The 25,184-nt window shown below is 42.3% G+C and overlaps 1 long non-coding RNA gene across 1 annotated transcript; it reads right to left on the bottom strand.

Annotated features, from left to right (window-relative positions):
- Positions 1-1,712: 1,712 nt before the first annotated feature.
- LOC123624725 lies at positions 1,713-22,735 on the bottom strand. The gene is made up of 4 exons (XR_006730188.1): positions 22,700-22,735; positions 15,800-15,870; positions 4,166-4,296; positions 1,713-2,190 (listed from the first exon to the last, which is right to left on the bottom strand). It is a non-coding gene; the product is annotated as an uncharacterized LOC123624725 (long non-coding RNA).
- Between the last annotated feature and the right edge of the window lie 2,449 nt (positions 22,736-25,184).

The raw sequence follows: 25,184 nt of genomic DNA on the forward strand, positions 1-25,184 counted from the left end.
ATCTCTGGGAGTATTCATTCCTTTCCTAGTTCAGATGCAATTTCCCCTTGATACCAAATGCAAGGGTTAACCACTTTAACTCGCTTTATGTTGGCCAGAGAGGAGTGAGAAATGGCAGAAAAAAGAACTGATTTATGTCTATACACATAGCAAAGCAAGCAAGAGAATGCGTGTAGTTACTAAAAACTTCCTTCTTCTCCTAGTCACGTGACCGTGTTGATATTTATAAATTCCTTCTTGCACTAATCATTGCATGTTCGTTTTGTCCTTGGTCCGCGTCTCGCCTGGTCGCGGTTCTTTACGTGGCAGGGTGACTCAAACCTTCTTTCAAAATACAGCTGACACTTGGGCACTGGGGAAATACGGGAGCTACTGGACTGGATAATGTTTCGACCACTGAAAAGAAAGACCAGCTCACCAGCTCATAGGGTATGTAATGTCCCCAACACTCTTCCCTCCCTACTTTCACTGTTCTTTCCTCTCTCCTCCCCCACACTCCAGCCCACCTCATCCACCCTCCCCACAAAGATAAAGAACAGGTGAACGGAGAAAATAGAGAGGGGGTTTGGAACCATCCCCAGCATGTAGCCTACTGCATGCAGAGCTGTGGAGCATCCCCACACCCCCCTCTGCCCATCGACTCCTCGCAGCTCCTCCACCTCTGCTGGAGACCTTCAGAAGAGATCTACGCATTCTTTAGAAAAGCCAGAACTTGATAAAAGACCTGCTAGGAAGAGTGGGGGAGAGTAAGAGCAGGGTTTTCTTTGACTGATTCCCTTTCAACTTGCAAGTGCTACGAGCCACCCCACTGCCCACATCCCACCCCTCCCCCGACCATTCCCCTCCCACGAGGAAATTCCTGGCTGCAGTTGGCTTTGCTGAGCTGCTGATAACAAGCTCGGGAGCTGCTATGAATGAAATAAAACACATTTTACTGTTTTAGGATGTGTAAGCCTCAGTGGCAATTAATCTCAGGTCCTGTCCGAGGGGGTGTTCCTCCCCTCTGGAACATCCATTTCTGGAAAGCAGCCAAGCGCAGCGAGCAGCCCTACTCAAGGGGCACAGCCTGAGGCCTTTGCACATCGACTTCTAAGGGTTCCCAGCATAACCTGGCTGTTGGCCTCTCCTCCAAGATTGGAGAAGCTGGATTTTGTGTCTGTGTCTAGCTTCAACAGACCAGCTTCAATGCTTGAACTAGCTGCTTGGGCACTGACTGCCCAAGCAAACCCAGAGGGCCAGCAGGTTGCTTGTCAGTAAAGAAAGGCACAGTCATTCTTTCCTGGCCTCCCTGAGTGCCTGGAAACTGAGGCAGCTGGTCCGTGGAAAGTAATGGGCTGTCAGTGTAGCCACAGCCAAAACCATGAGCAGAGGAGAACCGTTAGGCTGAAGATTCCCATAGCTTTATATCCTTTCCCTCTTGCCTTTTTTACTCTGTGCTTGAGACACTAGAGGCAAGAAGAGAGGGTGTCGTGGGAAATCTGGGCTGTGGCCTGCTCAGAGGCACATGGGAGTTGAAACCAACCGAGATGCGTTTGCTTGCAGAGAGTCTCAATGTTTGCTCTGTTAATAGGCCCCATGGATTTCCCTAAGGAATGGACAGTGATGGACATTGTAGCGTTGGAAGCAAAACATTCATGCATTGATTCATTCAACAAACAATATTTATTTATACATTCTATATACTTTCTTAGACATTGCATGCAATGTCTAAGCGAAACAATGAAACAAGACAAAGCCCCTCTAATAACACTCACCCTTAAAATGCTTTCAATCTAATAATAAAAGTCCAACCTATGATTCTGTAGAAAGTGTCGGGTACCTTGGTAGACAGCAACGTGCAGGGTACACTGGGAGCACAGAAGAGGATGGAGCCAAAGGATCTGAGCTGTCCTGACAAGTTTATTCCCCTCTTCCTTCTTCCCAGATGTCTCCGATTCTCATGCCCCCACCATCTGCCTAATCAACTTCCTGGGCCCGGATCTGCTCTCTGAACTCTCCCTTTGCAGATCCATCCTTTGCCATCAGTCCCGGATTTCCTCTGGGAAATTTAATTTGCTCCTTCTAACTGCCCCGTTTGAGCTAGGGGTACTGGGCTTTCCAACCCTGGTCACTCCCAGATCAGCTCTTCTCCCAGTGGTTGTCATGCCCCAGCAACACTCCAGCCGGAACTTGATATGTGTATGTCTCTAACTGTGGAAAGAAAGAGAGAAACAGAGAGAGAATAATGATCTTTCTTTATTAAGAGCCTACCCTATGGTAATAATTCCCTAATGATACCCAAAGAGCTAAACTGGTTTTCCTGACTGTGTTCTCTGACGCAAGGCTGAAGAAGAGAAGGGAAATGACATTTGTTGAATGCCAACACCATAAGGAAGGTGTTTAGATCTTTTTAGAGAGCAGGAAACTGAGGCTCAGGTTAAGTGACATTTCTTTGGTTACACAGCTAGTAAGACGCAGAATCTGGATTTCAACCCCAGCCCTTCTTACCTCAAAGCCCATGTTCTGTCCAGTATCTTGTTAAAATGCAGATTCTAATTCACAGATCTGGGGTGGGGCCTGAGATTCTGCATTTGTATTAAGCTCTCAGGTGTGCTGATGTTGGGGTCCCCTCCCCCCAATTTTGAGCTGCCAGCCAATGTGAGATGCTGGCTTTGTAAACCCCAAGGACCCCACAGGGCGCAGTTCCCAACAGAGGTGATGATACTGCATCTTTCCCCAGGGCAGCAAAATGCGGCAGCCTATTTGGGGCTTGTTTTTTAGTTGTCACTGAGATCGGTGGATTTACTGGCACTTAGGATGTGGGAGTCAAGGATGCTGCAAATGCTACAATGTATAAAATAGTCCAGACTGATTCGCTCAGGGCAATCCTGCACCGCACAGAATTGTCTTCCTAAAATTCTTACAGCATCCCCATCAACGAGCCCTGAACAGCAGCTCAGGGAATGTGTGCTGCTGTCAGACACGATCCCTTTGGCTGCCTTACTTCCCTGGCTTGTTCGCTATCATTAAAAACATCAGCTCTGCCCTCCAGCTGTTCTGCTCCAAACTGACAGCTGCTCCACAAAATATCACTGCTCGTGCACGAGGGCATGTTGATGCCTTGCCACCTGAAACGCCAAGGTGTCAACAGAAAAGATGATCCAAGATGGCCCTAATCAGAGACAGGTGTGTTCACATTTTTCTGGGTGCCCTCAAAGAGCCCAGGGACGCCACTGTTACACAAACTTGGGCATTTTTGGAAAGCACGTAGGCCAGCTGATAAATTCATATCGTTTTGCATTTCAGGAGAATTTCAAATGGTATGTATTGAAAAGACAGGAGAGGAGCTGACATCTACTAAGCTTCTGCTATATGTCAGGGACTGGGCAGATTCTGTGCAAGTATTATTTCATTAGATCTGCAGCATAGAATAGTCATCACACACCTAGACTCTGGAGCTAGTGTATCTGGGTTTGAATCTTAGCTCAGCTAATTACCAGTTGTATGATCTTGAAAAAAATTATTTAACTTCTTGTTTCCTCAGTTTCTTCATCTATAACATGGGGATCACAATGGTATCTTCCTTATTAGACTGTTACAAAAGTTAAAATGAAATAATACCTATCGCATGCTTGGAACAGTACCTGGCACTGAGCAAAGACTCTAAAAGCATGTTGTTGCTAAATAAAATAGACATGTAAGGTAAATTATTTTCCCCATTTTACAGGTGAGGAAACTGAGGCTTACCCAGGTTGAACACAGCCACAGTGTTGTGGAATCTGATTCATCATAATAAAAGTTCATCTTCACAGAGCCCGTATTATGTGACAGACACTACTCTAAGTGTTTTGCTAGGATCAACTCAATCCTCACAATACCCTAAAAGATAGGTATTATTAATATTATCCTCATTTTACCATCTGAGGAAACTGAGGCAGGACGAGGAAGTAACTGTGATGTGTCCAAGGTTACAAATCTGGTTAGTGGTGAATCTGGGATTTGAGCTTGATAGTTGGACCCTGGAGCCTGGGGCTAAAGGTCCCAAGTTCATGCTTAGTCAGTTCTTCACACACCCCTGCCAGTCATCTGCTCTGTGCCCAGCCCTGAGCAGGCATACTTTAGGATAAAAAGAAGTAAAAGTCACAATGTTTACTTTCAAATTAATAATTTCATGCCATATCCTTACCTTGCTGTTGGCTAGATTATTGGCAAAGCAGCGTGTGAAAGTAAACCTACAGTGAAGTCTCAGTTCCCCAGTTACTGGCTTTCGTGGTCTTGGGCACATTATTCGATTTCACTGAGCCTGAGATTCCTCACCTAAAAAAATATAGATGATAATATTTACTTGGCAGTGTCGTTTATGAAAACGAAGTGAGATCCTTTATGCATAGTGCTCGATAAACACTAACGCTCGACTCTTCTTTTCCTTACTCTGTGCCTCACAAGGAATGCCAAACTGGAATTAGAAACGCAGATATTGTTAACACATGATTTACAATAAAGTTTCTGGATAACAGCTAAAAGAGTAAAGTTTTATAAATTGGCATTTTGTTCCTGAAAACACATTTCACATGATTAAAATGCCAAATGAGCATGAAGAGAAAAACCCTCACACTTTGGATACACATTTTGACAAACATACATTTAGTATGTAAAACCAAATACATGACATAAATCTACATCACATTTGGGGGATAAGGGGGATAGGTTAATTGTTTAGTTCCTGAAAATGTGAGTCCAATGGACTGATGATGCCTTCTTTCCCTACTAGATTTCTGAGTAGTCAGAATCAGCAGTTTTTATTGTTCTAGGGACCTGGAAATGTTCGATATTTATAATAAATCACCTGGGGCAAAATTATCCACTGATGAGCTAGTCAGCATGAACAGTCAATTCTAAGGAGGAGTCTCCAAGGTGATTTCTCTTACAGTAATCTCCTGCTCCCTTTTCAAAAACATTAAACACCCATCCTGAATAGAAGCTTTCAAGTTCAAAGACTTCAGCCAACTTTTCTAGAGAAGCCTTACATGTCTTTATACCAGGTTTTTTAGCTTCCCCTGAAATCTGATAATTTCCCAGCCAGTTCTCTTTCTGAGTGGTCAAACCATCCTTTATTCCATCTATCACCTTCTCTTAATGGCTTCTCAATCTCTGTTCACACGAGTTTCAAAAAGAGACGCTGTCTTTGCCAAAATGTATAGCTTAGTCTGGGAGTATGTTTTGCAGCCAGTCATGAATCCATATCAACAAATTTCTTCTACCTCTCAAATCAGCACCTCGCAATGTGTTATTGCTAATTATTTATGCTGACTTTATTCTAAGAGCACATCAGTTTCAGCTAGTAGGCAATCATAAATACAAAGTTTGTTCATTATGGTGAAAGTCCTACTTATGATAAGCCTATAAACATTAAACCTCTCAAGTTAAACCATCCCAAGTCAGGTGGTGCCTGTTTCTAAATATACCGTTTATCACATCTGATGTCTTTGCTCAAAACAGAGATTCTGGCCTGTTCCACTAATCCTCCTAACATCGCTTCTCTCAGAGCTAGGAAAAGATTCCAGGTCTCAAGTGAGCTATTTTTGGCAGGAGGTAATTCCATGCCCCAGAGATGAAGTTCTTTGCATAATCAAGTTTTTAAATGTCAGTAGTATTTTGGAGTGATATCAAAGTGTTTTTGACTTTTGAAAAGGCTTCCAAATATCCTTAAGTCTGTGTAATCTTTTCTAAGAAGTCAGACGAAAGCTGTAGTTTTTGTCCGTCTGCAGAGGATCCCAACACGGGCCGTGGATACTGAGTGCTGGGTCTGCAAATCCAGTCCTGAACTATGTGGCTCTGCATCCAGAGAAAACAGCCCAGCCTTGAGGTCACAGCCTAAGGAGCTTAAACAAACAGAGAAGTCACGAAGTATGTTTATGGCCCTTTAATAAAAATCCTATTTATATTTAGCGTATTTCCAACCCGATATTCAGCCCAGTTTCATTAACTGGCCCTTCTAGGAATTCGGGAGATTGAAGGACAGAAAAGTATCAAACACTGACAGTAAACAGCATACTTCAAAGTCTTCTGCCATGCACCATATGAACGAAGAAGGGAAGGTGAAAAAGAAATATTATTGGGTCTGGATGATATAAAAACACCAATTCCAAAAATATTCATGCCTCCAGTCATCTTACAAAAGAAAAAGTTCAACTCATAAATGAACATGAAAGAATATTTTCAACCTTGCTAGTAATTTTTATAATTCTAAATAAAACGGATGTACCATTTTGCATAACAAATTTAGACAACAAAAAATAAACTCCCAATTTTAAAAACCAAAGTATCCAATACCAGAAATGCCTTAATGAAACTATTACTTCATATATTTCCAGTGGGATAGAAATTGGCACAAACCTGCCACAGGTCAAAAACCTAAGAATCATATTCGGAAATGGAAATGTGTGTCGAGGAGGCTTCGTGGGGAGCCATCTGGGGATTGCACCTGAGAGGGAGGGAAGGGGGACTAGGCAGAGGGGGAACTGGAACCACAGGGCAGTTGCAGCAAAGTCTCAGCCAATCCTACAAGAGGCTTTGGGTCTGGTGACCCTTTAGCTTTGTCTCCAGTGGGTGAGTATCACAGGTTCCCTTGTCTCCCTGCCCAACAACAGCATAACTTTGGGAAGATGACTCTCTCCAGCCCATGGAAAGGGAACTTGGCTGGGAGCTGTCCACCACCAGCACTCCCACCAGCTGGGGGACTGCATGAACGGACCGGAGGGGGTCTGGGTGGCACACAAGGACATCCACCATAGACAACTCCGGGCACCATGGGGATCCACTTGCTTCATATGATCAATTCTGGGAGAAGCTCCTCCAGTATTGTGGGGGAATCTTATAAGAGGAAGGTTAATGAGAAAAGCTACCATCCCTGCCCTTGCAGCTGATCTCGAGGCAGTAATATCAAGTAAAAACCATGTGTTAAGCTTTGGCAGGACTTGAATGTGCAGTTACAGTTCAAAAAAAACGTTTGAGGAAAGACAGAGAGGGAAAGAATGGCCACCTAGCCAAGGAGATGGCAGCTGGGACAGGCAGGTTAGACTCCTGTGCCCCCAGACCCTTCCGCTTCAGAGTTTCTAAACTACCCTGACACAAAGCAGCTTTAAGGACAGCTTCCACTCAAGAATTTGTGAGGAGCACCTGCCACTTGTGCATGCACTTGTCATAACTGCTCAGACGTTCTCACTCTACCTCCGAGGCTCTCCACACTTTCCGCCAAGAATCTGAAGGCAGCGTGTGCTCCTGCACCCTCCCCTGGGCAAACGGAGGTGTGGGAAGGAGGGAAGGCCTAAATGTTTAAATAAATCCTGCTTCTGCCATTTATTCTCATTCCCTACATGGGCTGAAGCAAAATCTGTCTGTGTCTGGAGAAGTGATTGCGGAGTTTTGAAATCCAAGCCTACCATGAACGCAGTAATGCAGATGAACCAAACGTCAACAGAACAGCGGACCCATGGGGTCTTTTGACACAAGCAACACTTTTAAAATATTTTGGTTAGGGATACAACAGAATTTCTCTGATGTCTCTAATTAATCTTACATTGCAAATATATGAAATGCATAGGGATAAAATGGCCGTTGCTTTCTCCTGCAAAATTGCCACTCTTTCTGAGGACTTTTCAATAAACTGCTGGGACAATCACAAGTGTTGGGAGCCCATGTGGACCTGAAGCAGAAACATCTCAGGGAGTGATTTTATAGCAGAAGAACCAGGAAGTCCTGGAAATACTATTTTGATGTAAAATATTGATAAAATGGGGCCCTGACAGCCACTGTTTGGTGCTCAAACTATGTCTAAAACTAGAGTGTCTTCTGAATTGAGCAGGAAAATGGAAAATCGCAGCAGCCTGTCTGCAGGCCCTTGGCAACATGAGCATAGTAACTAAGCTGCCAATGATAGCTGCCTAGGAGAGGGATTGTATTAATACATATTTTTTAAATATCCTGTTGTGCTTTATATGGTTTTATGATCTCTGACCTCTGCTCTAATCCTAACTCTGAATGCTCAGAGAAAAACATCTCTGTTGAGCATAGCATTATGACCACCCCTGGGCTAACGAAAGAAGGATGTGTTGTGGGGCCTTTAGTTATTCTGTCTTGGGAAGTATATAAGGACCAAGATTTCCTCCACCTTAAGCTATCCTTAAGATAGCTCCCTGTCCAGTCTACCCCAATACCCAACTCCCACTACTCTAGAGACTCTTCAATGACAGATGTCAAAACACTTTGCCAAGTATAAAGACTTATGCAAATCTAAGATATTTGGGGGAGTATAGTACTATTTGCAGGAGTTAATGTATCAATGTGTTACCTACAGGGACTAACATTAACATATTAATCCATTTTAGTAAGTCAAATGATATGACATACTTATAAGCACTTAGCAAACTTTAAGGAACTCTAAAATATAAAACATTTGAATGATGACAGTGAGTGTCTGGGTAAAGCGTAGTCTAACAAACAAATGAGCCCCAAAAGAAGAAGATGAAGATAGGTGCTACAATGTGGATGTGTTGTCCCCCACCCCCACCCCAATCCATACGTTGAAATTATCACCCCCCAGGTGATGGTATGGGGGGAGGCTTTGGGAAATGATTAGGTCATAGAGGCAGAGACCTCAGGAATGGGATTGGTGCCCTTAGAAAAGAGGCTCCAGAGAGATTTCTCGCTGCTTCTACTCCGTGAGTGCACAGAGAAGACTGCCACCTAGGAGGAAGCTGGCCTCCACCAGACACCAAGTTTGCCAGGGCCTTGAGCTTGGACTTCTCAGCTGCTAGAACTGCTGGAAATAAATCTCTATTGTGTCTAAGCTACCTGGTCCATGGCATTGTGTTACAGCAGCCTGGACAGACTCAGACAACAGGGAGGTTCCATGGGGGAAAGAGAATCAGCCCAAGGTGTGGCATTACAGTAGGGGAACAGCCACGGGTGGCATAAGGTCGCTGAGTCCTGAGTGCAGAGGGGGTTAGAGGCCCCCAGGGGATAAATGGAGATGCTAAAAATAAACTTCACCCCCCACCCCTTAACAATTCGCCTTTTGTGATCACAAACTCATTCTTTTCTGCTTGCGCTCTCTCTTTTCTTGTATCTATTCTTGGCAGATTTCAGTTTGTTAAAATAAAAACTAAGCTTCTCAGTTCACTCAACCAGGACTTTTAAAAGATTAATTAAACATTCAGATCTCCTTGAGTTTGCTCTATCGAGAATAAACACCCTGCCCACTTCCTTTGCCTAATGAAATCTTAGAAGGCTAACAGCTGAAGGCATCTCACTCCTCCCCAAGAATTGGCCGTGTTTTTACTCCAGAGTCCAAAGTTATCTGTTGTCTGCCCACCCCTCCACAAATACACTGGATTTTAAATTCCTCAAGAGCAATGCCAGCATCTTATTCATCTTTCCTTCCCAAATGCTTAACGAGGAAGGGGATTAGTGCTTTTAAAACTACACTGAAAGTCTGAAGTAGGCAGTGTCACAGTTGCGCCATTAGCCTCAAGTAAAGGAAGCAAATTTTATTAAAAATTTTTAAGGACCCAATAAGTTTAACATTTAATTTCTCCTCAACAGATGGGAGACGGTACTTATTATTCACTTTTTAATCACTGGAGGTATAGAAGCACAGGTTCAAAAATGCCCAGGCCTCTCATGCCAGAGTCCCAAGTGATGTCAAGAGAAGCAGGGTTTCTAGTGTCAGGAAACCCCAAAATCTAGTGGGAGGGACAAATTACAAACCAATGAATACACCGTAAAGAGCCTGGATACGGGAAGTGCTACTGCCTATTTGAAACTTAAACCCAAATGATAATCAGTAAAATCTCCCTTTCCCATTTTTAAGGAAACTAATATACAATTATATCAAAATCCTTCAATGATATGAGGTTGCATTTCAAGTGTGAAGTAGGGGACTGACCTCTTTAGAACATTGCTTTATATAACTCTATAAACTTAAGATCATAGTTAAAGGGTAATCTTTGGAATTCCTGGCGGGGTGGGAAGCATGAGGAAGAAGTTTAAATCAAAGCCAAAAGGAGATAAGTGTAAAATGGAAAATACTGGTATGGTGTTTTGTTCTGAGTCAACTGGGTAAAGCCAAGACTACATTTCCCAGAATCCTTACACCTGTACAGAATACTGTACAGAGTTAGTCTGGTCAAAAGTGGAACTCGCATGGATCTGGAAGGTGGGGATGAAGAAGCATTCCTTATTCTCAGAACATCATCACATCTGGACGCAGTGACAGACAGAGGCAGCTGCCACAGGGGTCCACCCACCTCCTCTCAAGGTCAGCGTCTTCCTGACCACTCGCCCTGCTGTTTGACAGGGATCCCAGGCCCGCTAACAGACGTGCGGCTGAGGATCCAGGCAGGCAATAGCTCCCCACAGACCTCCCACCAGCTCTCCCTTGGTCTCGCTGTGGCGGCTGCATGCGCCTGGCTTCCAGATTGGTTGATATCGTCTCTGATCTCCAACTCACCCTTCAAACTTTCACTTCTCTAAGCCTCCCCCCAATCGTATAGGGTCTCACTCCTACAATAAATCTCAGATCCATAGGTCAGGAAGGGCAGATCCTGGTTGAAGTCTGATGTTATAATTGGTTAGAAAGGAACATTCCATTCCCTTCTAATTTGCTGAGCATTGGTCTGGGCCAAGTGTCTTCCACATGTGCTAATCTCATTTTGTCCTTATGATCGTATCTATGTGAAGGTGACGTCATAAGCCCCACTTACAGATAGGAAAACAAAAGCTGAAAGAGATGGACTGGCTCACCTACTAGAACCCAGGTAGAAGAGAAAGCCAGTAGGGGAAAGAAAGGAACGGCATCAGGGCTAAGGAAGTTCAAGTGATCACAGTTGTTTGAAACAGGCCTAGGGCCAAATTAGAAGGGGAAGGGAGGAGACAAGCACGAGAGGCATCTCCACACATCCGAGCTCTCAAGTGGGAGTTACTGCAGTCCCTCTTCCACAGACGAGGAAACCAAGAAAGTATAAAGCCTCCAGGTGACTAAATTAGGACAAAGCAAGTCTTCGAACACCCTAGTGCATCCACAGTGGGAAATACAGCCAGAATTCTTAAAAAGCCACGTGATTTTTCCTACTCAAATAAGAAGAGAAAGAGAAGGGGGACGATGACAAGAGAGTAACAAAGACAGACAAGACGGAAGAGTAATAGAAGAAAATGAGCAGCAAGGGGAGCATTGGGAAGAAAAGGAGAGAGGATGGCAGATGATCTCCATTTATTCCAAAAATGCTTCTGGGTCACCTGCTCCAGGTCTGGAACCGTCTGGGTATGTGATGTGAATAAATTACCTCCCGCTCCACGGGGCTTCCATTCCAGAACATAAACCAGACATTAACCCACAAATTTAACAACTACTGTATTGTTGCAATTTACTTTAAAGACTTTATAGACTGTGTAATAAATAGGTAGGCATTCTAATTTATATCCTAGGGGTGGTTGATCAATATCTGAACTACCGTAATGAGAAATACACATTCCAAGGATGGTTAGATAGCATTTGAGAGACTCATCAAAATCTACAGTCCAGAGGCAGCTACCATAAGGCTACAGTTACGGTAATACCTGATGAACAGCAGGTTTGCTACTTAGTGCAATGGATATTATAGGTTTTTCTTTGATCAAATAAATGGTCTTCCAGTTGTATGGAATGACTGAAAATATTGTATAGGCACTCCCACCCTTGCAATAAACAAATGCAAATCCAACAGCCTTTTATCTTTCGAAATGGTGTTCTAGGCCTCAATGTTTCTTCTGGTCCTATGTCCTACCATTTAGCCAGTATTTGATCCTGATTACAAATTTAGCTGAATGTTGTTACTAGAATATTTTCACATATGCCTCAAATGAAGCCTTTAATTAAAGGCTGTCTGGGTGCTTACAAAGACAGAAAGCTAGGATTTCATTGAGCCAACAGAGCAGGGTGCGTGATAGTTTTTGTGCCCGCTTGATGGCATCTGTCACGCAGAATCTGTTTTGAAACCTGCCTTCAGTATAATATCCCTGATGGTTGTGAGTTCTGGGTGATATGTAATAATTGGAACCGACCAAGGTGGCTTAGATCATTTTACAGCCCCAATTAATTTCAAATATAAATGCCCTAAGGGAGAAACGCAAGGTAACACGGAAGCATCTGATATCTATGCCTGACCTAATCTAATAAATCAGAAATGAGGGTCACACTGTGCAGTGAGGGTGGGGAGACAGGAGGTGACATTGGTTGAGGGGTGAAGGAGCCCAACTACACAGAGCCTTGTGGGTAAAGACTTTAACTAGGTTGAATTAAGCAGGCAAAATGAGTGGATAAACAAGACAGTCCAGAGGAGAGACCAGAGGAAAGACTACCAGGGTCAACACACAAATTCTTCCCATTCGGCAACAACTAAAGACCAAACTACAAAGGAGATGCTGCTGGAAGCAGCTTTGTCTTCCCCAACTTAGATAAGCCTTCAACTTTGCCAAAGAAGAGCGCTGGCCTAGGCTGCATTCTGCCGGCATTTTATCTTAATCAGGGGCTTTACTTTTATCCCGTAGAGCCTGATGTACTGAATCTGGAATCAGGATTGGTGGGGTTCTTCTTGGCAGCGTGTTTGGCAATGGTGTTTTTGTACCAGTGCCCAATTAGCCCACAACTCTTAGTGAACAACACATCTCATTCATTTGCATAATTGTTTCCTTTGCTGCTTCCTTTATAAAAAATAATGAGCCATTATGCACAATTAAAGCAAGCTTAACAAATGAGGGCCAGGCTGACAAGAATCACATGAGAAGGTCAAGAGAAATAAATTAGCATCGAGGCCCGACTGCTAAGCATAAGGCCAATCTAATATGCACAGTCTCCCGGGGACGGATGGACTCCTCCGGGGCCTCTGCCTTGGATCTTCACTGAGGTCAGGCCTCCTGGAGAAAATAAGATTTGATTTCCTCCAGCGTTCTCCTTCTGCTTTTCTCCTTCCCCTCCTGTCCTTCTCCATGGGCAGTATCTGGCTTGCTGTTGTTAGAGCACTTTGCAACCAATCCTCTGTCTCTTTCCCCCCTTCTCCTGAGTCAGACATTTTTCCCAGTGAAACTTACTAGAAAACTAGTGGAAATAATCAAAGTTCTTCAGTCCTAAAAAGTCCACAGATGAGCTTTCTGGACACTAATATATTTCCTTGTTTAAAGTAGTAATACTCGTCCACCGGTGAAGTGACATTTTCAGTTTTTGAAAAGTTTAATGGCATATTTACCAATTGCTAACTCCTAATATATTGTTTCAATTCTCACTCCTAGTAATAACCTGAATTCAACGTATTATTTCTTGTTGCCTTTCTATAACAAATCGATAATATAACAGCTAATTTTTATAGTATGTGCTTATTAAGAAAAATTTAAAAATGAAGAACCCATGCCATTTCATATACTATGAATTGTGGCATCGTATTTTATGTGTTCTATGCATATGTTCTTGTTTGCAAAAAGTAATCTGGTCTAGTATTTAAGTGATGAATGGAAAACATTTTATGCCATAAACCAAATATACAATTATACATATGTACCAATAAAAGAGCAGAGGGAACAACTGAGGGCTGTGGGAGGCAGGCTTTGTAGTACCCAGGGGTTGAACTGACCCCTGTTTCCTGCAAGAGGATGTGATTGGTTTTTTTAATAAATCTGCAGGCTGTCAGGGACTGCAACCCTGTATTCAGGGATAAGTAGGCACTGCCCGTGGTCCATTGGATTAGGAGGGTTGTTTGGGTTAGGGACCTTATCCACAAGGGCAGAGTGGGGAGGAGAATTTGTGTTTAGGACATTCAAGACTGCCCAGCCCCTTGATTTCACCACATGTCAAGGCAGCACACAATATTGGACCTTAATTTTAGGTCTTATAGCACATAGGGAAGTCATCTTATAAAAGTACTTACTTAATACGTGCCTGTAACCACCAAGCACAGTGTCTGGACTATAGAAATTGCTCTCTCTCTCTCTCTCTCTCTCTAGTGATATATCTATCACTCCTGATCTCCTCTCTGCCTCAGTCTTAGCCATGTAATAACCACAGCCTACAGTGATTCAGATTCAACTAACATTACTTGAATGCCTACCACATGGCAGGCACTATTAATTGCTCCCACATACATGATCTTATTTAATCTAATATTCCCCCCAACACTATGAGTCAGTTGTTCTCATCCTGGTTTTATAGACCAGGAAATGGAAGAGTTCTGCCAAGTCCACAGGAGCCCTGTTTATGTCTCATCATGGCCTCCTTCAATGCAATCTGTGATCTGTGATAATAATGCAAGGATAATCTAGCAGTGCCTTCAACCTGCACAGAAATACAGACGCCAGTCACAATTTGTGAGAAGCCAGCAGTAGGAAAAAAATTGAATTTATTTGGGTAACTCAATAATACGAACAGAAGAGAAGATGGGCAGGTATAAAATGGTTTGGACTTGGTTTGCTAGGCTGACGCAGATAAAATCCGACAGTAACTAGAAGGTTCCTTGAGAAAGTGATAATTGAAAGAGACAGCCTAGGGGATATAGTAACTATCAATTTTTCTAGGCTATCTAAGTTCTATATGATTAATTTAGATCATCAGGAGCCATGCACCTGGGCTATATATTTCTAGTCCCCAAAAGAAATGCTTTCACTGCCTCATGTTCAGAGGTAGTGTGGTATAGTGGTTAGGAGTGCAGACTCTGGATCCAGACTTCCTAAGTTCAAATCTCAGCTCTTCTGCTTTCCGGCTATGGAATCTGGGGCCAGTCGCTGACCTTCTCTGTGCTTTATTTTTCATCTGCAAAACATAAGAGGAGCTTCTACCCCTAGAGTGGTTGTGAAGATGAAGTGAGTTAATATATATAAAGCACTTAGAATAGTGCCTGGGACAAAGTAACACTGTGTAACTAGAGGCTGTTATTGTTATGAGTCAGTGCTATGTCTTTGACTTACATGAAGTGTCAGTAAAATAAAGTGATCTCATGAGACTTATCCAAATAAACACAACAGAATATACAGCCCAGAAATGGACCTTAGTATGTAAAAAAATTTAGTTTATGGTAAAGGAGACCATTTCAATCGGTAAAGAAAGTTTGGTTCATTCAATAAATGGTGCTGGGAGAATTGAATAACTTGATCTCCCAACACCTTGCCCTCCACCTGTCCTGTGTCCTTAGTGGTGATACTTTGAGTACTCATGATGCCACTACGTACTGTGGATTACCAGCGTCTTACTTGTCCTAGACAAAAAAAATTATGTTTCATCAAATAAGTGAGAAGTTCAATCCCAGAATCCAATTTTACAAGCTTATTTCTGAGACCCCTCCTGATACGAATTATGTGATCCATTAGGGTGCCGGCAAGACATAGCTGACACTTTCAAATAGGGTAATGGACAAGAGTTTAGCTAAGGGATTATTGACAAAAATGTGATGAAAACCAACAAGAATGGTGAAGAACCCCCAGGGCTAGTGACAAGAAATCTAACACCCTACCTAGGTCAAAAGGGATATTTATCGGAATGCAGCAAGACGTCCCCTGATAGCATCTGGGGCCTTGGGGAGGAAGCACAGCCACTGCGAGTCTGAAGCCTGGAAGACGGGGAGACGGGGAAATAAACACCTCACTTCTCTCTGCTCTGTCACCCCATGACCTTCTAGAAGCCAGGCAGCAAGCAAGCCTGGAGGACCCAGCTGATACAGTCAACTTCCTGGGGCACAGAGGAGGGTGGAGAGGGGAAGAGAGTGATCCTTAAGGAATAGACAGAGAACAAGGAAATACCCACCATATTCACTAAGAAGTAACTATGTCATACCAAACAGTTCTATAACTGTCCTCCACCTGTTCACGTCAATCCTGGAAAGACAGAAAGCCACGGTTAGCAAGGTGAAAACAGGAATGGAAGCCCAACTTGAGAAGGGTGACTCCTCTCCTTCCCTGCCCTCCTGCCTGAAGGAAAACACTAGCAAGAGTAGGAACACTTTAACCTTAAATCAAGTTCAGAATCAGGATCATTACTTGGGGTGAGATATCTTAATTTCTGAATTGAAACTGTGGTCGTGGCTGTATGATTTTTTTTTATTGTTATTACATAAAAATAAGCAGAGGCAGGGCAGGACTTCCTCCACAGAATACATTTTAAACAGACAGTGGGAAATAACAAAATAAATATGCTCTTTGAGTACATCCCAAGAGACCTGCCTGTTCAACGTACCAGTTGCACAAGTATTACTTTTTATGATTAAAAAAGCCAAATTAAGTTTTTAGTATCAATTTAATGAATATTTTCATAAGTTTTATCAATTTTCAATGAATATATTATCTGTCACACTACCTAATAATGTCTTTTCTATGGGAATTTAGGTGATAAATTCTCCAAAAAATAATTTTGGTCTCCCCAACAGTCAGATTTTCTGAAAACCTACGCATTTTAATTTACGATAACAATCATACTTACCTTTATTCCAACAATATTTACTGCCAACCAGCTACATGCTAGGCATAAGCTAATAGGAACAAAGTGGATACTGCTCTTGCGAAGCTCACTGGCTGGTAGAAGAGATAGTTATTACATAAATGAACACAGAATTGAAAATGTTCATAAGCTCTTAAGGAACAGTATTATGTGACAAAATAATAGAGGGTGACGATTTAGATCAATAAATTTGTAAAATGTCCCTCTGAGGAAGTGACATTTGAGCCTAGATCTGGGCCAATTAGTGCGAGTTAATTAGCTGGAGAGACTAAGACGCTAAGAGAAAAGCTTCCGGCCAGAGAGAAGAGCATGCCCTGAGGCCAGCGGGTAGAAAGCCCTGGGTGTGCTCGATAAAGCAAGCTGCAGAGTAAAGAGAAGAAGCGAGGGTGACAGCAGAGCAGTCTGGAGGAGTCGGGCCATGCATGCCTTTATAGGACACATAAGGGTCCTATACAGATTTCATCAGAAGTTCCGGGGGAAGCCATCAGAGAGTTGTGAGAAGAGGAAACATACAGGCAGGCCTGCATACCTTGTCTTATTTCGAGTGGCTTTACTGTGCTCCACAGATAGTATGTTTCACACAAATTGAAGGTTTGTGGCAACTCTACATCAAACAAGTCTATTGGCACCATTTTTCCAACAGCACGTGTCACTTTGTGTCTGTGTGTCACATTTTGGTAATTCTTGCAACATTTCCAACTTTTTTGTGATTTGGTGATACTATTGTAATTGCTTTGAGTCACCGTGAACCACATCTATATCAGATGGCAAACTGAATTGATAAATGTTATTTATATTCTGACTGCTACACCGACCAGCTGTTCCCTCATCCTCCTCCTTCTCCTCCAGCCTCCCTATTCCCTGAGACACAACAATATTGAAATAAGGCCAATTAATAACCCCACATTGGCCTCTAAGTGTTTGAGTTTTCATTCAAGTGGCACGATCTCTCACTTTAAATCAAAAGCTAGAAATGATTAGGTTTAGTGAGGAAGGCATGTCAAAAGCCAAGATAAGCTAAACACCAGGCCTCTTGCAACAAACAGCCATGTTGTGAATGCAAAGGAAAAGTTCTTGAGGAAATTAAAGGTGCTGCTCCAGGGAACACACGAATGATAGGAAAGCAAAACAGGCTTATTGCTGATATGGAGAAAGTTTTATTGGTCTGGGGAGATCAAACCAGCTGCAACATTCCCTTAAGCCAAAGCCTAGTTCAGAGCAAGGGCCTAACTCTCTTCAATTCTATGAAGGCTGGAAAGATGAGGAAGCTACAGAAGAAAATTTGGAAGCTGGCAGAGGTTGGTTCAAGTGGCTGGAGGAAAAAGAAAAAAAAAAAATCCATTTCCATAACATAACAGCAGCAAGGTGAAGCAGCAAGTGCTGATGTAGAAGGTGCAGGAAGTTTTCCAGGAGATCTAGCTAAGACCACTTTAGCTTAAGGTAAAAACACTAAAGAATAGATTTTCAGTTTATATGAAATAGACTTCTATTGGAAGAAGATGCTATCTAGGACTTTCATGGCTAAAAAGAAGAAGTCAATGTCTATCTTGAAAGCTTCAAAGGACAGGCTGACTCTCTTATTAGGGGTTAGGGCAGCTGGTGACTTTAAGTTGAAGTTGGTGCTCATTTACTATTTTGAAAATCCCGGGGCTTTCAAGAATTATGCTAAACCTACTCTGCTTGTGCTCTATAAATGGAACAACAAACCTTAAATGACAGCTCATCTGTTTACAGCATAGTTTACTGAATATTTTAAGCCCATTGTTGAAAGTTACTGCTCAGAAAAAAAGATTCCTTTCAAATATTACTGCTCATTGGCAATACACCTGGTCACCCAAGAGCTCTGATGGAGAGATACAAGGACATTGATGTTTTATTCTCATGCCTGCTAATGGAACATCCATTCTGCAGCCTGTGGATCAAGGAGTAATTTTGATTTTCAAGTCTTATTATTTAAGAAACGCATTTTGTAAGTTATAACTGCCATAGGATAGTGATTTCTCTGATGGATCGGGGAAAAGTAAACTGAAAACTTTCTGGAAAGGATTCACCATGCTAGATGCTGTTAAGAACATTTGTGATTCACACGAGGAGATGAAAATATCAACATTAACAGGAGTTCGGAAGAAGTTAGTTGCAACTATCATGGATGATTTTGAGGGGTTCAAGGCTTTAGTGGAGGAAGTGACTGCAGATGGAGTGGAAATAGCGAGAGAGCTAGAATCAGAAGTGGAGCTTAAAGATGGGACTGAATTGGTGCAATCTCATGATCAAACTTTAGTGCATGAGAAGGTGCTTCTTATGAACTAGCAAAGAAAGTGGTTTCTTGAGATGGAATCTACTCCTGGTGAAGATGCTGTGAACATTATTGAAATGACAACAATGAATTTAGAATACCACATAAATTTAGGTGATAAAGCAGTAGCAGGGTTTGAGGGAATTGACTCCAATTTGAAGGAAGTTGTACTATAGGTAAAATGCTACCCAACAACATCACATGCTACAGAGACATCTTTTGGGAAAGGAAATTGCCACAATTGATGTGGCAAATTTCATTGTTATCTTATTTTAAGAAATTGCCACAGCCACCCCAGACTTCAGCAGCCACCACCCTGCTCAGTCAGCAGCCACCAACATCAAGGCAGGACCCTTTACCAGCAAAAAGATTACGACTTGCTAACGGCTCAGACGATCATTAGCATTTTTTAGCAAAAAAGCATTTTTTATTTAAAGCATGTACACTGCTTTTTTAGACATAATGCTATTGCATACTTATGAATAATAGACTACAGTATAGTGTAAGCATAACTTTTATATGCACTGGGAAACCAAAAAGTTTGTCTTTATTGCAATATTTGCTTCTTGCAGTGGGCTGGACCTGAACCCTCAATCTCTCCAAGTATGCCTATAGTTTGCTTCATGATCGCTTTGGCCGTGGAGTAGAGAATGAGCTCAAGGTGGGAAAGAAAGAACGTGGAAGACCCCCTAGATAACTATTACCGTGGTGCCGGGAAAGACAAGGGAGGCCAGTGGGGTGGAGAGGACTAGGTGGGTTTGCGTCTTATTTTGTCAGGGCAAGTGACGGGCTGCGTGTGGAGACTGGACAGGGAACAAGGGTGGGAAATGTTGAGGTCAACTCCCAGAATAGAAAGATTTTCACTTCCCCTTCACTGCCCTCAGCTCTGACTCACCTCTCAACCCATCCTCCAGTCTGCCATCCCTTTGGCCGTTGTGCTCAGTGAAGACGGTATGAGGTGAAAGGACAGTCTCTCCACTGCCCTCGATTTTCACCAAACATCCACACTGAGAGAATGAAAAATCAAAGCAAGCACAGACTGTAGCAATAAAACCCCTAATAAGAAACTTAACCGTTTGGCCTGCGACAGATTGGCAAGCCACAATTACAGGCCCCCGTGACAGCCCTTATCAAAGCAATATATTCTTTTTGACATAATATTGCATTTACAACAAGCATTCATCATCCAAATATTAGCATAATGTTACGTTTTAAATGATATTTAAATGCTAATGATTCTAATTTATCACTCAAACATTAAATAGTAATGGGAGCATTCATCTTAGAATCACAGTGGGCTCTTACTTTTACTACTTCCCAAGTTATCCCATTCATTTTATCACTGCGACATGGTCCAAATTCAGATGATGCCCTAGTGCCAGAAATCCCACAGGTCCCTAAATCAGACAGATAAGTGCAACAGAATGTCTTAGCAAGGGAGTCTGAGGCGTGCCTGAGAAGCTTGCATTATAGCTGGAGTAAACTTTACATTACTGATTTAAAAGAGGAAATAAAGAAAAAGAATGACTCCTGGGATTCTGGCACAAGCAACCAGGTGGATGGAGTTAGCATTTATTAAGATTGCACAAGCCAGGGCCGGGCACGGTGGCTCACGCCTGTAATCCTAGCACTCTGGGAGGCCGAGGTGGGTGGATCGCTCGAGGTCAGGAGTTCGAGACCAGCCTGAGCAAGAGTGAGACACCGTCTCTACCAAAAATAGAAAGAAATGATTTGGACAGCTAAAAATCTATATAGGAAAAATTAGCTGGGCATGGTGGTGCATGCCTGTAGTCCCAGCTACTGGGGAGGCTGAGGCAGTAGGATCGCTTAAGCCCAGGAGTTTGAGGTTGCTGTGAGCTAGGCTGACGCCACGGGACTCACTTAGCCCGGGCAACACAGCAAGACTCTGTCTCAAAAAAAAAAAAAAAAAAAAGATTGCACGAGCCAAAAGGGGCCGATGAAAGGGTGTAAGCAAGTTTCAAACATGCTGAGTTTGCAATGCTGGTGAGGTACCTGGGTGGGACTATCAAGTCAGCAGTAGTATATATGAATCTGAAATTTAGAAGAGAGACCCAAGCTGGAGAGAGGAAAAAATGCATAAATCGTTGGAACATAAATGATATGTAAAAGCTTGTTAGAGGAAAACATTTTCTAACAAAATAAGTGTAAAATGTGCTCCCCCCAAAAATCCCAGGCTGAAGTCCTAAGATCTGCTACACTTAGAGGCCCAAGTCAAGTGAGAGCACCCAAAGGACGCTGAGGGGTAGTGGTGTGAGAGAGTGGTGAGAAACAACTGGGAGTTATGAAATCTAAGAAGAAAACAATGTCCTCCCTGTTTGCTTTTAGGAAATATATGTGGTTCTCAGCTGTGCTAGCTCACCCACTCCACGATTAGCATATTCTCAGTACTGATATTTCTCCACTCTCTGCTATCCTATACGTCTTCATGTTTTGCTAACTTTTCCTGCTCATTCCTTGGTTGTGCTGCAGGCAACGTGGGTTACGCTGGGCAACTGCCCAGGAAAGCAAAGGAAAATTAGACACAAAAGGGGCTGCTAGTTGGTCCAAGAGGAAGCTGATATCCATGACATCTGCCTTCCTGTAACTTTCACACCGAGACCCCCACATTCAACTCTTGCGATGGATTGGCATGAGGAATTGGTGTGGGAGAGGGACTACAAGAGAGATGATGGAAGACAAAGAATGAAAGATTTAAAAAGTAAATAGGTTTAGAGAGATATCTCTTCTGCTAGATCCTCATCATTAAAATCTTTCGCCAGATCTTCAAGTCTTTACATGCTCAGTGGCTATATTGGAAAAGAATGGTCTCAATTTGGAGCACAGATTAATGTCAAGTAAGTAATTTAGAGGGCCTCCACATGCAACAGAGAAATTTACAAAGCAAAAGAGGGAAGTATCAGTTCCTTAACTTAGCCTCTCTCTTCAAGGAGAGTTTTGCTTTGGAGCCCAACATAAGCTGGTCTCCCAGAGACCATGAAGAAGGAAGTCAATTTCTCAACAAAGAAAAAGGTGAGTTTTTCAAAAGCAGTTCCCATTTTTAGATGAAAACAAAGAGAAGAGATTTTATGTGAGCTGTTCAAGATCCACCAGGCTAGCATTGCTGGGAACAGATCTTAAACTTGCTCCCTTGGGATTGGCATTGACAGTTTTGTTGGGACCAACTGATGGCACAGTTATGACTCAAAACATAAAGGAGCACAAAGTTTTTCCTTAATGACTAACACATACACATTCAGATTCAGATAGAAACTACAGCTGCTCCCTCCATGTACTCCAAGTTGGATGAACAGATGGCAGGCTTCCTCTGGGAATGAAAAAATTTAGGGCTGCCTCACAGATAGAAATTGCACGAAGTTAGAACACCAGGAGGAGCGGGTGTTGTAACTACAAATGCATTTAGGAATTGCCACAAAATAGATCTGGGTCCTGTATGCTGCCCATCATTCATGGCTATGGTTGCTTTGTGTTTGAAATACTGATGATTCGGAGGCCAAGCATCATTCAACCTCTGTGTGTGTGTGTGTGTGTGTGTGTGTGTGTGTGTAATGGCTATTGCATCCAAAGAGATACTGTTTCTTATGGATGAGTTTTCCCTCTAATTTTAAGATAACCACCCTGGCATCCACATCTTGACATAAAACTAGGTCTTAGGAATTGGGAGCCGTTTCCTTCCCTGATTGCAGTCCAGAGAATTATCTTGCTATATATTGTTATCCCTTAATGTAAAGTCAAACCCAAGGGGGAAAGAGGGAGTTGCTGTTTAATGGGTATAAGGTTTCAATTTTGTAAGATGAGAAAGTTCTGGAGATCTGTTGCACAACTGTGTAAATACACTTAAAACCACTGAGCTATACACTTAAAAATGGTTAAGATGGTTTTTTAAAAAAACTCACACATACGCTGGAAAGTATTGGATGTTCAATCTGAAGAGCTTCCAGTGATCTAGGATTAAAAAAAGCCCTGGAAAAAGCAAAACAAGAAAGGGAAATGAAGGAAGCATATGGCGTACATTCAAAGATACATCTAGCTAATGCCCTCTGGTGATAAACCCGTTAAAAAGCACATAAGGCAGCTCAGACTGTGCAGTGAGGGATAGAAATTGTCAGGGGAAACAAACAGACCCCTTATAAGGGATATAAAGACATTGTATACCAAGAAAGTCACTTATTTCAGAGGATTGTTTAGACAGCAAAATTTAGACCAGAGCATAGTAGGCTTAATGGTAAGGGGAGCAAGGTGGAGAGGAACAGGGGAGATCATCTGACCATTGATTAGGTCATAGCACACAGAGGGTTTATCCAGAGGCCCCTCCCAGACCTCACTGTCCCCCTCCTCTTCTCCACTCACTGCTTCACATTTAAAATTCTCATTTACTTTTTTTTCTATTTCAGAATATTATGTGGGTACAAATATTCTGATTACATATAATGCCTTTGCCTCGCCCAAGCCAGGGCTACAAGCTTGCCCTTCCCCCATACGGTGCGCTCCGCTTCCATTAGTTTTGAGTTTACCCACCCCCGCCATCCCCTCCCACCTGCCTGGCACCCAATGATTATTACTACAATGTGCGTACCTTAGTGTTGATCAGTTAGTACCAATTTGATGGTGAGTACACGTGGTGCTTGTTTTTCCCTTCTTATGATACCTCATTTCGAAGGATGGGTTCCAGATCTACCCAGGATAATATAAGAGGTGCTAGTTTACCATTGCGTTTTGTAGTTGAGTAGTATTCCATGTTATACATATATCACATTTTATTAATTCACTCATGTATTGATGGGCACTTGGGTTGTTTCCACATCTTTGCAATTGTGAATTGTGCTGCCATAAACATTTGAGTGCAGATGTCTTTATTACAGACTGTCTTTTTTTCCTTTCGGTAGATGCCTAGCAGTGGGAGTGCTGGAATGTAAATTAAAATAGAACTACCATATGATCCAGCAATCCCACCACTGAGTATTTAACCAAAGGAAAGAAAATCAGTATATTGAAGAGATACCTGTAACCACCATATTTATTGGAGCACTACTAATAATAGCCAAGACATAGAATCAACCTAAATGTCCATTAGCAGATGAAGGAGTAAAGCAAATGTGGCATACATATACAATGGAATACTATTCGGCCATAAAAAATGAAATCCTGTCATTCAAGGCCACATGGATGAGCCTGGAGGACATTATGTTAAGTGAAATAAGTCAGGCACCAAGAGATGTATATATCACATACTCTCACTCATGTGGGAGCTAAAAAGAATTTTGAGCTCATAGAAGTAGAAAGTAGAATTGTGGTTATTAGAGGCTGGGAAGGGTAAGGGAGGGGTCCATCGGGAGGGGTTGGTTACAGAATATAAGTTTACAGCTAGATAGTAGGAATAAGTTCTAGTGTTCTTTAGCACTGTAGGGTGGATATGGTTAGCATTTGCTGTATATTTTCAAAAAGCTGGAAGAATGGCTGGGCATGGTAGCTCACGCCTATAATCCTAGCACTCTGGGAGGCCAAGGCAAGAGGATCTCTTGAGGTCAGGAGTTCAAGACCAGCCTGAGCAAGAGCGAGACCCCATCTCTATTAAAAATGGAAAAAAAAATAGTCAGGCTTGGCGGCATATGCCTGTAGTCCCATCTACTCAAGAGGCTGAGGCAGAGGGATCGCCAGAGCCCAAGACTTTGAGGTTGCAGTGAGCTATGATGATGCCGCTGCACTCCAGCCAGGGCGACAGAGTGAGACTCTGTCTCAAAACAAACAAACAAACAAAAAAGGTAGCAGAGAGGATTTTAAATGTTCATAACACAAAGAAATGATAAATGTTTGAGGTGATGGATATGCCAGTTACCCTGATTTGATTCTTACACATTGTACATATGTGTTGAGATATCTCTCTGTACCCCATAAACACATGCAATTATTATGTGTTGATTAAAATTAAAAGGAAAAAATTTATGGCTAGAAAGGAGGGAAAAGTCCCAGGGTTCTATAGCACTGTAGGGCGACTATAATTAATAACAGTTTATTGCATATTTTCAAACAGCTAGAAAAGAAGATTTTGAATGTCCTCAACACAAAGTAATAATAAATGTTTGAGGTGATAGATGTGCTAATTACTCTGATTTGATTATTACACGTGTATAATATAACACACAACTAATCAAAATAACACTCTGTACCCCACAAATATGTATAATTTTAAAAATTTTTAATTGAAAAAAAGAAAATTGAGAAAATAAGGCCAGTTTTATACTTCAACACTCTGAATTGCTGGAGTATGTTGATAACTACAATTCCTAGGATATAATACTACATGGTTTCTTTCTCTACTTTCCTACACTACTTCAAGAGAACCACATCTCTCAAGACTCAGTGCAGTCTCTCAGTCCCCTA

This window comes from Lemur catta, chromosome 19, assembly GCF_020740605.2.
Source record: "Lemur catta isolate mLemCat1 chromosome 19, mLemCat1.pri, whole genome shotgun sequence".
Classification (NCBI taxonomy): Eukaryota; Metazoa; Chordata; class Mammalia; order Primates; family Lemuridae; genus Lemur; species Lemur catta.